Raw genomic sequence first — 11868 nt, forward strand, 5'->3', positions numbered from 1 at the left:
GCAATGCTGCTACTCTTGGTGAAGGCAATTAGATTTTGCCAGGGAAGGTAAACCCCAAAGCTGTTCTTATTTTCATCAACAGAGAACAGAATCATCCAGGAAACCCTCTTGGTGCTGAGAATGACAAGAATATTGCAGCTGTTATTAAATACTCACAAAGGGGTTCAAGGCTGCCATTGTTCCAGTCACCATAAATCCCATCGCTAAATAGTTGTTCTGTCATTAAAAAAGCACAGGTAGATGATGAGTGGGGACATGCCATTTATTTCAAAATACATCAGAGGCAAGGAACACCTGAATATTTAAATAGCCTAAGTCAGTTCAGTTGAAACAGTGACATCAAAACTACTAAATATTTATACCAGATGGAGGGAAAGAAATTGTGACTGGGGGCTTGGGCTCGATAGATTCAGAGCGGCAGACTGTCACAGCTGCAAGGCAGGGCTCCTTTTCTGACTAACTGCTCCCTTGCGTTTTTCAGCTGATTAATGAAAGCCAGTCTATAGTAGAAAAATGTACATCAGGCACACTATCTGCCATGTACTGGGAGTGGATTTTTTTTTTGGCATATTGACACACAGTGATGGTGGATGGCTTCTCACAGGGAGGAAGAGCTCTTGTCTAGAAGTAATTCATGGTGGATGTTAGAATGGGAGTTTTCTGGCTCAGGTGGAGGATTAAACTTTCCCTGCTACTATAAGAAAGTGTACTCACAACAGCCCTGGCTGCGGTTAGTTTGTTTCAGTAAAGAAAAATTCATCTGAAACTACTGGAACTGAAATTTTCAAAAAACATTGATTTTCAGATAAGCGGTATTCTTTACAGTTTTTTCTTCATTTAAACATTTTACCCAAGCCCTTTCATTTATGTTTAAACACCGAGTTTACACTTGAAAACCTAAAGTTTTCATCCAAAAATTCTGTATGTATTAAATTCTGTATGTATTTAAAAAAATTTTTAAAAAAAGTTTCAGTCCTATATCTGCATGGCAATGAGATGTTCAGTTAATTTTGAGCTAGTGTCATTAAGCTGGAGTTTCTGAATGACTGTGTTAGTACTCGTTTAAAAGGATTATGAGGTCACATCACAAAAATGAAATTGGTTTAAATGACTAAAATCTCTGAATTATTAGCATATTTCTCACACAAAGGGCATATAAAACCTCCAGATTGTCTCGCTGCCAGTCGATACAAGCTACCTTTGTACAGACTTGAATAACCCAGCAGAGCAGAACGGTCGCTGTGTAACCTTTAGTGCTGTTGTGTATGCTGGGAGGGTGAAACTGGTCCCCCACACTTGGTTCTTCTCAAGCATCTTCAGAGTGACACTTCATAGACCTTTGATTGCTTGCCAGCTGGCTCACTGACCAAGCCTGCTAATGCATTTGCAGCCAGAAATAAGAAACTCCACATTAGTTAGGACAACTCCACAACTGGGTTGGACAGTAGTGAGGTCTGTGTTGATTCCTGCAGCATTAACAGTTTACAGTGCACTTGCTGTTGAAAACCTGATGTTGAGCACAAAAACTGAGACGTTGGAGGAGGAAAAGCTAGGCTGGAAAGTGGAGAGATAACATGTTAAAGCTCCCTTTTCTCTTAGTGGTGAAGGAGGTGTTTGTGGTCTGTGGTAAGTGAGAAGTATTTTGAGGTTGTGTGCATATCAGCAATGTTTTTTATCTGTGTGAACACATGTAACAGTCAAAGCCCTGTATATTTGTTGCAGCAGAGGTAGAAAGGCACAAGCTCTACCATTTCCTCTTCTACAGAGCTAGCTTTTGAATTTTTTTTGTTTGTTTGTTTTTCCTGATGGAGGTGCTTGAGTGGGGATAGTCTGCTGAAATAATACTTGAGGCCATGAATGATTACTTGATTACTGAAAGGCCAAATGAAAGATGTCTACTACCCTTTTTTCTCACATATGAGTGAAGCTGGTTCCCATTAAATGTGCTATTAAATTTTTCTTTGATATCTAGAAGCACAAAAAGCCTGTTGCCTGTTTACCTTCTTTGTGTAAGATTACATGAAGGTAAGCTCTGCTTTCGCTCTGGCCCAACCATAGATCTTCTGTGGTTTAACATCATGCCACACCTCAACTGAAAGGTTTTGCAGAGAGGCAGATTGTTTTGGCGTGGGCTCATGATCTGCTTCCAGTTGCCTGGAGCACTAACAGTGTACAAAAAATCTGAGAAAAACTACCAGACACAGGTAAAGCGTAAAATGTTGCAGGGGTCATCCACAACTACAGAATAAAGAAAAAAAATCCCTTAAAAAAGGACAATGACTTTGGACTGGAGTTGCAGGCTTGGAAAGGCAAGCCAAGCTGCATTATACATTTCAGAGCATGTATCTGAACCTGATTTGCATAGTTTACTTTTTTTTCCTCACACATTCCTCTCCTACCTGTCTCTTTTGGCTCAAACAAATCCACAAGCCATAGAACAAAAACTGTAAGTCGATAGCCACCCGGGGCTTCCTGAGCTAGGACCTGATGAAGGGTGACTGCTGTGTGAGATGCATGGAAATGATGCTGACACTTTCTGTGGACTCTTTGGCTTTCACAAAGGTAGCGTACTTAGCAGTGCAGACAAGGTCAGGATTACAACAGGGTGAATAAAAAAATATACATTCAGAAACCTGCCCAAACATTACGTGAATCAACCATGTTCTTCTCCATGACGTTATGAGACTTTCCATTTTGCTTGCATAAATGTCAGCAGAAAGTCAACTTCAGATGAAATTTTGCTGCCTATGCTTGAACACTCATCTACTGAGACCAAAAAACTGACTACTTCTCAAACTAGATATAGCTAAGCACTTTCATTCACTATTTTTGTGGACCACAGCAACTGGACAGTAGTCTTTAAGCTGTAAGCATTTCAAAAACTTCTCATAAACTTTGAATCAAATTTAGATTCAGTCCCTGTCTTTGTAGTTTGACATACTAAAAGTAAATATTTTCTCCCAAAGATTCTGAGGTAATGGTGATGTCCAGCAACTTCATTCAACGTGGAAGAAGTAATGCTTGAAAGAATAATATCTACGGAAATGAAATGACCTGCCCTGGGCTTTAAACCTCTTATTTACTGTTTCAAGTGCACAGTGAATTTTTAATGTCTCTGTCAGAAGAAATACACAGCAACTAAACAAACCTAGCCATGCTAACCCATAGTGCTTAAGCACAAACACATTTGTCAAATACAAACCTTTTCAAAACAAGTATCTCCAAAAAGTATACACACCTCCCTCTTGGGAAACTATGGAAGAAGAAAGAAAACTGGGAATTGTTATTTACATCATTTAATATTTTCCTACAAGTGGCTGCTAAGGTGATCACTTAAGAATCTGTACAGAATATGGTTTTAGTATCCACAGAGTAATCTTTGAAAACATCTGTCTAATGTGTTTAAGTAACAAAGAAGTTTGAGGAAACAATATGATGAAAACAGGCTAAAATCATCCAATAAACTAAGTGAAAATTATTAATTTACCAATTCGTAAAAGCTGGTTGCAGTTAAGATTCTTGTTAAATCTTCCTGATCTATACAACTACATAAATCTAACACAAAGGGTACATCTACTTTAATTTGCAGTCTTCCTTAGTGTTAAGCACGAATTAGGATGTGTTCAGGGAATTCAAGTACATAAGAGAAATATTTATCAAAACGAGTTTTAGTCATGCTCAGACTCAAAAGCCAGAGCTGCGTTATTAAAATTGAGAAGCTTCCTCAAATGCACACAGAACCTAGTGTTGCTTCTGAGTTTCAGTGGATAACTTCACTTTACCACAACTGCCCTGAAGAGGGGGCAATGAAGATTTCAGTCTTGCTCTTCATAATGCGATGGTGAAGTAAAGTAATCCTGCTACAACACGTCGGCACCACTGAGAAGAGCTGTTTGGCAGCTGCAGGCCAGTAAATCCATACATTCATTTTTAAGAGAGTATGTGACCTCCCAAAGTGTCAGACTCCAGACATAGTGCGGTTCTTTTTCACAAAAATGCAGTAGTAGGTAAACAATCTCAACAAATGTTCATTTCACATGATTTCTTCAAAACTTTCCAAAATCATAGGAAAAAAATCAATCAGCTGTGATCAGTGTTGAATTAATAAGCACAGTCTTCACTTTAGAAGCTATTTCTTGATGTTACTGTTCAAAGATCCCATTTCTTCCAAGGTGTTCCCACTTTCATTTTTCAAAGACATCCACATACCCCATTTCTGTTAGCACAGTGTTACCCAATTTGTCTTTGCGATGCCAATGTCAATTAACTCGAGGTACTTGCAACACACTGTACCTTATCAGAAATGCAATTAAAACAATCAGACAAATAAAAAAGCCTCAACTTGAAACTGGAGATAAATTCTACTATTGTAGATACAAGTCAGCTTTACTGATTATACTAAATGAAAAGCAAAGGATAATTAATGACAATACTTGTAGTGATACACTAGTAAGGAAAAAAATATTTCTGTATTTGTCATTTGATTTAATTCCTGTAAATAATAACTACAATGTTAACAGCTTATTCCTAGAGAGAAGAGAGAAGGGGGAAAAGAAAACAAATGCTCTGCTGCACAGGGAGGGCCTGAGGCAGGCAGGGCTTTCTTTGCTCATCCTTTGGGTCATGCCACAGGCTAGAATCGGATGGGTTTATGGTACAAGGCAGGCACCAAATCCTGACATGATAACAGCACAGATTAGGGACAAAAAAAGAGTAGGTGGTCCCAAGCCACTGTAGGCGTATCATACCAGTTAGTTCATTCTCGGGAAGATGCTGCATCTTGGCGTGGCTAGGAAAGAGCATTGTGTGAAACCCTTGGTCTGTGCACATGCACCACACAGCCAGCTAGCTTGGCTTCCCGCGGCTACTTCCACAAGTCTTTTACATTACATTAACATGAAGTTCTGGCCACATTTTGCACTTGTATTTCACAGGTATCCCAAGGCACAAACACATCAGATCTGCAGAAGTTGTCCACAATCTCTTGACTCTCTAAACCGTTTTTCTGCTATTTCTTCTGTCCAGCAGCTCTGGAGTGATCATTCTCACCATGATTTCAGGGAAGGAGTAGGCAACCTCTAACTGTGATAGCCAGGGAATTTATCTAACCCTACGTCACCAGCCCAACCCTGCAGTAAGAACATGAGCTAAGAACTGTTCCACACACTTGCAATATGTAGGCCTTGAGTGGACGCCACACTCCCTGTCACTGGGGTCCATGCAGCAGCAGGCAGCACGGTTGCTCAGCAAATTTGATGTAGTTGCTTGGGAACTTGAGAGTAATTTCCTCTACCAGTATTTAAGGACGTTTATCAGCCTGAATTTATTCTCTGTTGAATACAATGTGCACAAAGCTGGCATAAGCCAGAAGAGTGCTCTTCTATAGTGTAGGGGCAACTGTTTCAGATCACCCAGATCAGAAATTTCACACCTGGAGCGGGTCACTGCATGCACAGGAAGCGTGTGCAACTGCTGCATGATCTGATGACTTGCATGTTTAAGGACATATAGTCCCTGTTAGTTCTGCCACGAACTCTCAGAAAAATCTTGATTCCTTTAGTGGGCTTCCCAAACCTCTTTACCATCCAAAAGAGACAACACTTTATCAAATTGACAGTCTGAAAGACCAGATTTAAAACTGCATTAGCCCTGATAGATATGAAAATTAACTCATCTCTTAATATCTGTATTAAGAAGCCATAAAGGAGAACTTACATCTACTGCATTTTGAAATAATATTGGCATGAGCTTTGAATGCTATAAACTGAACCAATGTGGTTACAAGGAAATAACATTTTGCCACAGCCTTTGAAAGGCAGAAAGTGAAAACCATCAGTCTTAACCACTCAGTAGTTGTATGATAATAGACTTGCCATCAGCACATAGAAAAGAGGCTTTGTATGTATAAAAAGCAGTGGTTTTCATTGAATGTTTTATTTTGAAACAGATTTAATATATATATTTACAATATATTTTGTTTTCAGCCAAGTACTAAGAAGAAACAGACATAACTCTTGTATCTGGACTTGTATCAAAAGTTGCTTTGGCTTTCGTGATCTATACTATTTTATAACTGTGACTTACTGTTGGCTACTTAAAGCAACTCCTGAATACTATTTAGTGTTTTTAAAATTAGATATAAAAGAGAAACTAAGCTGAAAATCTGTAAAGACTATGTCTTTTCAGCAGAGGAGCAGCATGTCCTAGAAACAAGTTGCACAGAAATCAGTGCAGTGGTATTGCTGCCTTTTGCAACTGAATCATGACAGCCTGTGGTGATCAGTGTTGTTCAAGCCTGTGGTACTGAAGTCATGTGGTCTTCAATCCTCATCTTTTTATGAGTACAAAAATAATTACATCTAAGCTTATTAAGTTAATAATTTTTAATTTGATTTCTGATGTTGTGACATATAAGTCAATAATTGTAAGGAAAGTTCTGCTCTCCTCTAACTGGAAAGCATTAGAAACAGTGAATTCATGTGTTGTTCTTAATTCAGATCAGATCCTTGGCAATCCTCAGCACACTGTAGGAGTTAGCCTAGCTGGGATTGGTATAAAATTTCTGAAATAGATGCTTAAATCTGGAGAGTGGTACCTGACTGCAAGTACGGTCCAAGGCAGGAGCTGACCCCTGAGCATCGAAGCATCACTGACTTATGCAGGTATCTGAGCCAACCATAAATTGCAAGAGGGATCTCTCTTCCATCCACTGAATGTTTAATATGTTTTTGATTAGACTGGAGCTTTTTGGGTATCTTATTTTCCATATTCTATGTCATTTTGAATAGAAACTTCATGGCAGCATTCAAGTGACTAGGTCAGCCTTTGAGGGCACATGAAAACTGCATTTTTCTTCTGCACCCAGACCTTCTGGGCACTGGGCAGTCCTCATGTATCAGAGTTTCAGGTTTTCATTTGATATTACAAAATCAGTGCAGTCCTCCATACACTTTTCTTCTTCACATTAGCAGAATGTGATAGTTGTCTAAGATGACAGTCTCTCCTAAAGCCAGCTTTCTAATGCTACATACGTTAAGCACTCATAGTTTTTTGTTTGCTTCCTCAGATAGAAAAATAGAAATTATTTCTAAGCAAACTTTATCAGTTATTAATGTATTAGCTAGTACCCATTTTGTGGTGCATTGTTAAACAGATCCCATACCACAGTGCTCATGAATTGGGCAGTTTGATTATTCCTTTTCCGTGACATGCAAATCATCTGTGTTGCAGGATGTTTTCCATTTCCTAATTAATTCAGACAATCAGTTCATTCAAGATAATTCTCTACTTGAGTCATGAACTTAGAGCAAATATGTTCAACATTGGTTTAATTTGTCAGTCCCTTTCAAAACAGATAAAGAATGAGGAGTTAAATAGAAACATGTAACACCTCTTCCCCTCTACCACACCATGCAGAGTGCCTTGTGTCATATCTTCATTACTGGGTACATAAACTGCCACAAAGAGTAAAAATCTCTACTCCTTAGTCTAGATTTTGTTTGCTCACCTTGGTGAGAGTTTATTCTCGAAAGAGTTTATCCGGAACTTAACTCATTCGGGGAAGAAATTACTTACATTATTCTCCAAGGAAACATGTTACAGGCACCAACTGGATGCCTAGAGATATTTTACAATCCTCTCACTAATCTCTTCTGAGGGAAATTTTGCTTTATTCTCCAAGCCTCAGTAGTTATTTCATAATCTACTCGTGAAGGTGCAAAGATGTTTCGTACCTTCCTCCTTGGATGGTTGTGATAAGAAGTTCATGCTGTGTGACTCAGTGACTTTTTGGCCCTGTTTTGCTCATTTATGGTCACAGAGAGATCAAAATAGTGCAATGCCAGAACAGAGAAGTCAGATTTTGACTAGGGAGCTATTGGGCTTACATGGCAGCTGTGGCAGACATATGGAAAATCTGCTGATGTCCTGCAAAGTAACTGGTATTTGTAAACTGTTTGCTGGGTCATCTGTCTGCTTCAGTCTGCAAACACAGAGGCTGGGCAGGGAAAACAAACCCTGCAACCTCTCAGCGAAACACCATTCTCTCCAGCACAGAGGGGTAAAGTCAGAAAAGAAGTGAGAAAGTACTTCTGTGGATTTGGTTCTAATGTTATGATATGTGTGCTCAGAAGTCCCAGTATAAAGCAGTTCTTCATGAGCGCTGTTCTGTGCTGGGGTTGTGCAGGGTGCTCCCAATGCAGGAGATGGAGGCAGGAAAGCCTCCTGAGATAGCAAGAGCCACAGAATGATTCTAATTTTTGCCATACATTATATACAATAGTATAAAATAAATTTAGGTAAACAAAATAAATGCAAAAATGAAACAAAATATGTATAATTATAAATGATGTATACATGTATGTCACTAGGCATACAGACAGTATCTATATGCATTTATATTATATAACTATAATATACTTATTCTCTTAATTATAAATACCATACCTACTTAGAGAAGTTACAGTAGAAAACCACCATAGGGCAATCAGCCTGCTATTTTTTTAATCTCATCATTCAGGGTTAAATTCATACAAGCTCTTCCTATGCAGACTTGCAGTAAAAATAGTTTCATGAAAAAAAGTCCTGAAGAAAAAGCACTCTAACATCCCTCATCATGCACTAAACCCTTTTAGCAGCTTGCTAATGGCCGTGCATATTGACAGAATAGTTTGATGCCACAGAGGTCACACAAGATTTCTGATAATGACATTATACTGATGAAAAGGGGGCTTAAGATGCAGTTTGAGGTCGCATCATACAGGGGACTAGAAATGTTCATCCTAGGCCCAAGGTTCATGTGCATTAGGATGAAAGGGTGAAGCACCCCAAGGAAAGAACAAAAAGCTGTTGCCCTTTAACCTGATTATAAATGAGAGGCATGGCAATTCTTGAGCCTACTTTTCTTAAAATGTCTAAAAATACCAGCAGCTGGATTATGGTCCCCCTGCTCACCAGCTCCCCTGCTTCTGAGTACTCATGTGCCATTTCACCATTTCTGAAACATTTGAAGTTTTCATTTTAAAAAGTCTTTAAAAATATAAATAACCAAACAAGAACATTTAGTGTTAGTCTCCCTCCTCTGCCCATTCCCACACCAGTTTTCCAGATCTGATTCAAATGGTGAAAAGCTTTATATATAATAACAGAAAGATAATACAGTATAAGGGCAATGCCTGTTTTTACATGTTACTAGGTCTTAGATTTATCTCTTTTGACTGTGATGAGCATCCTCAGGCTAAAACTTCTGCAGTAACAGATGCACACAAAACTCTGTGTGTAAAATTTGAAATCCTAAAACAAGCAGAAAGTTGAAAACTAACAATACAAATAAAATTTTGCCTCAAATTCATAATGATATGGGAAGCCCTAAAGGTCAGATTTAAAATCCAATGTTTCGTGGCACATCATAGGTTCAGAGTTTACAGCCATGGCCCCAGCAGCACTTTTTGTTAATCCCACTCCAACTTTATCAATAATTCTGTCTGAACTACATGTACAAGCACAATGTTCTTTGAAGTCTAAAAACAAAATTCACCCAAATTGTCTCTGGGCAAACTTCTGTCATCACAAAGCCCCATGGAACTGATTCAAAGTCAATCGGAGCTTTCAGTGAACAAGAGAATGAGAGTAGCAGGGGGCAAAGAGGGGAAGCCAGCTCCATCCTTGTTCCTCATTGCACGTTTCACAAGACTGTGTTTGTGCAGTGGGCAGGAAGGAAGAGATCTGGCTTATGAAGAACCCCCTCCAAAAAATAAGGTTGGCATAGAAGGAAGAAGTGAGAAAATTGCTTGTCCAACTCTTGTTGGGGGCAAGATCAGAAGACAAGAGTGGACACGTTGGGTTAGACCAGACATCCATCTTGCCTGTTACACTCTTTAATATTAGCAGTTAGCGGATGCTATTGTAAAGCATATACAAAAGGGGCACGTATAGAAAGTGGCTTCAAGGAGCTAAAGCGAAAATAACCAAAACAGTCTGTCAACCTCACTGTTAAACATATTTAGCAGAGTATTGCAAATACTGCTGGCATGCTCATGCAGACTGAAGAGCAGTCATTCAAGTCACAAGAGCAGTCTCAGCAGCTTTCGCCTAACTTCTGGTTGTGTTTCTTTTCTATTACAACTGAAACTGAGCTAAGTGCTGCTGTAGCTGGGAGGATATTAAGTCTGTAAGCTGACAATAGAAGCAGTGATGGTGGTATAATAGCCCAGAACTTCTTGTGCACATAAGCACACCATATACTGCATGACTATATATACTATATAGTCATATACATATATACAGTATATACATATACTGTATATATATATATACATATACTGCATATACTACAAGAGGAGAGCTGTTTAAAAGGGACATAACACCACCCAATAGCGCAGGACAAGAAGTAAAAGTTATCTATCAAAACAAAATTAAGCAGAAATTGTTAGGTTTATGATAATTTATAGTTGATAACTTCATCCTGCATCTGCTAAAACCTGTTCAACTATTTTAACATTAGGCCTGCTATAATTTCCCATTGAAGGTTTGATCCAGGTGTGACAGCTAATATCTTAACAATAACAAAGAGAGCTGCAGGAGCAGCAAACTAGAAACTGCCACAATTGTGGACAGGAACATTCTACTTACCAGCTCTTGCTAAGTCCTTTATGCTGCATCAAGTCCCTTATGCTGCATCACCACAACCTGCTCTCCATCAGAGTTTGCCCATCCAAGAACCGATTAGGCCTGACCTTCCCTGATATCTGATATCAATCAAAAATGCAAATGTACTGGAGTATCTATAAGGCAACTGTTTGAGCTTGTAAATGTAGAAATCTGACATGTCTTGGAAAAGAAAGGAATTGCTTCTCGGTAGCTGGTCACTGAAAACTGGGAGTTTTAAAACTCTTCTTTGCTGGACGCACTTACAGAATGTCCGGTAAGCTCAGAGTTACAGCTGAAAGTTCTTTGATGAAATGTTGATGAAAAAGATGGATGAAAAGAGCACTTTCTTGAATCTGCTAGTTAAATATCTATGTGATCATCTTTGTGATGACTGCCACCTGAGAACCCCAGAGCTAAGTGAATAGATCTATGATATTGCCAACCTTGCAAAACAAACAAACAAACAAACAAAAACTTCTAAGTTTAAATACACTTCTAAGACTGAAAGCTGCAAAATATATGTTGGCTTTTCGCTGCTTTTCTGAACCCAGTAATAACTATTAATAGCTTGGAAAGTTTGTTTCAGCAGTTCAGTAGTGTGCCTGTAAGTTATGTGCACCTAGTTATCTAAATTCTTCAGTCTTGCTTTGAATGTATTTCAAAAATCTGTTGTTTCTTCTTCCCCCTTCCCCCTTACATTCTCTTCTAGAACTCCAAGCCAACAAGTTTCAGACCTGGCTGAAACCAGGCTGTTGTAGTATGGCTGTAACAGGTTGTACTGCTTACAGAAACACTTTAATTTGATGCAGCCCTTTTTCCATTTTCACAACAGTCTATTTTTATTTTTAGTTTTAGTTGTTTAAAATGCTAAACACCCAGCCAGAGCACATTTATACTCATGTGGTATTCCTCAACTGTTAATCCTACTATATCTTTGCCTATTCACAATTCATTATATAAGATTAGTAACCTAAATCACATGGCACTGTTCCTACTCTTTGACTGGATGATGGTGAGTGCCCTATTGGGGCACAAATACCTTATTTGCAAATAAAATAAGTTGTCACTTAGTGAAGAGCCAAACATTTGTGTGGGCAGATGTCCATTAGCACAAATGTTCATGGATTAATCACCAAAAGGGGTGTGAACACTTCTGAATAGAAAAGCAATTTAGAATTCAAGCAAACATTTGTGAATAATTTCCCTAGCTTTTCTTTATCT

At 38.7% G+C, this 11868-nt stretch overlaps 1 long non-coding RNA gene across 1 annotated transcript; it reads right to left on the bottom strand.

Moving 5' to 3' along the window:
• Positions 1–5526: 5526 nt before the first annotated feature.
• Positions 5527–11510, bottom strand: LOC308197767. The gene is made up of 3 exons (XR_013953259.1): positions 10912–11510; positions 10630–10745; positions 5527–5618 (listed from the first exon to the last, which is right to left on the bottom strand). It is a non-coding gene; the product is annotated as an uncharacterized lncRNA (long non-coding RNA).
• Between the last annotated feature and the right edge of the window lie 358 nt (positions 11511–11868).

Source organism: Anser brachyrhynchus (assembly GCF_964034855.1).
Source record: "Anser brachyrhynchus genome assembly, chromosome: 7".
NCBI classification, from domain to species: domain Eukaryota; kingdom Metazoa; phylum Chordata; class Aves; order Anseriformes; family Anatidae; genus Anser; species Anser brachyrhynchus.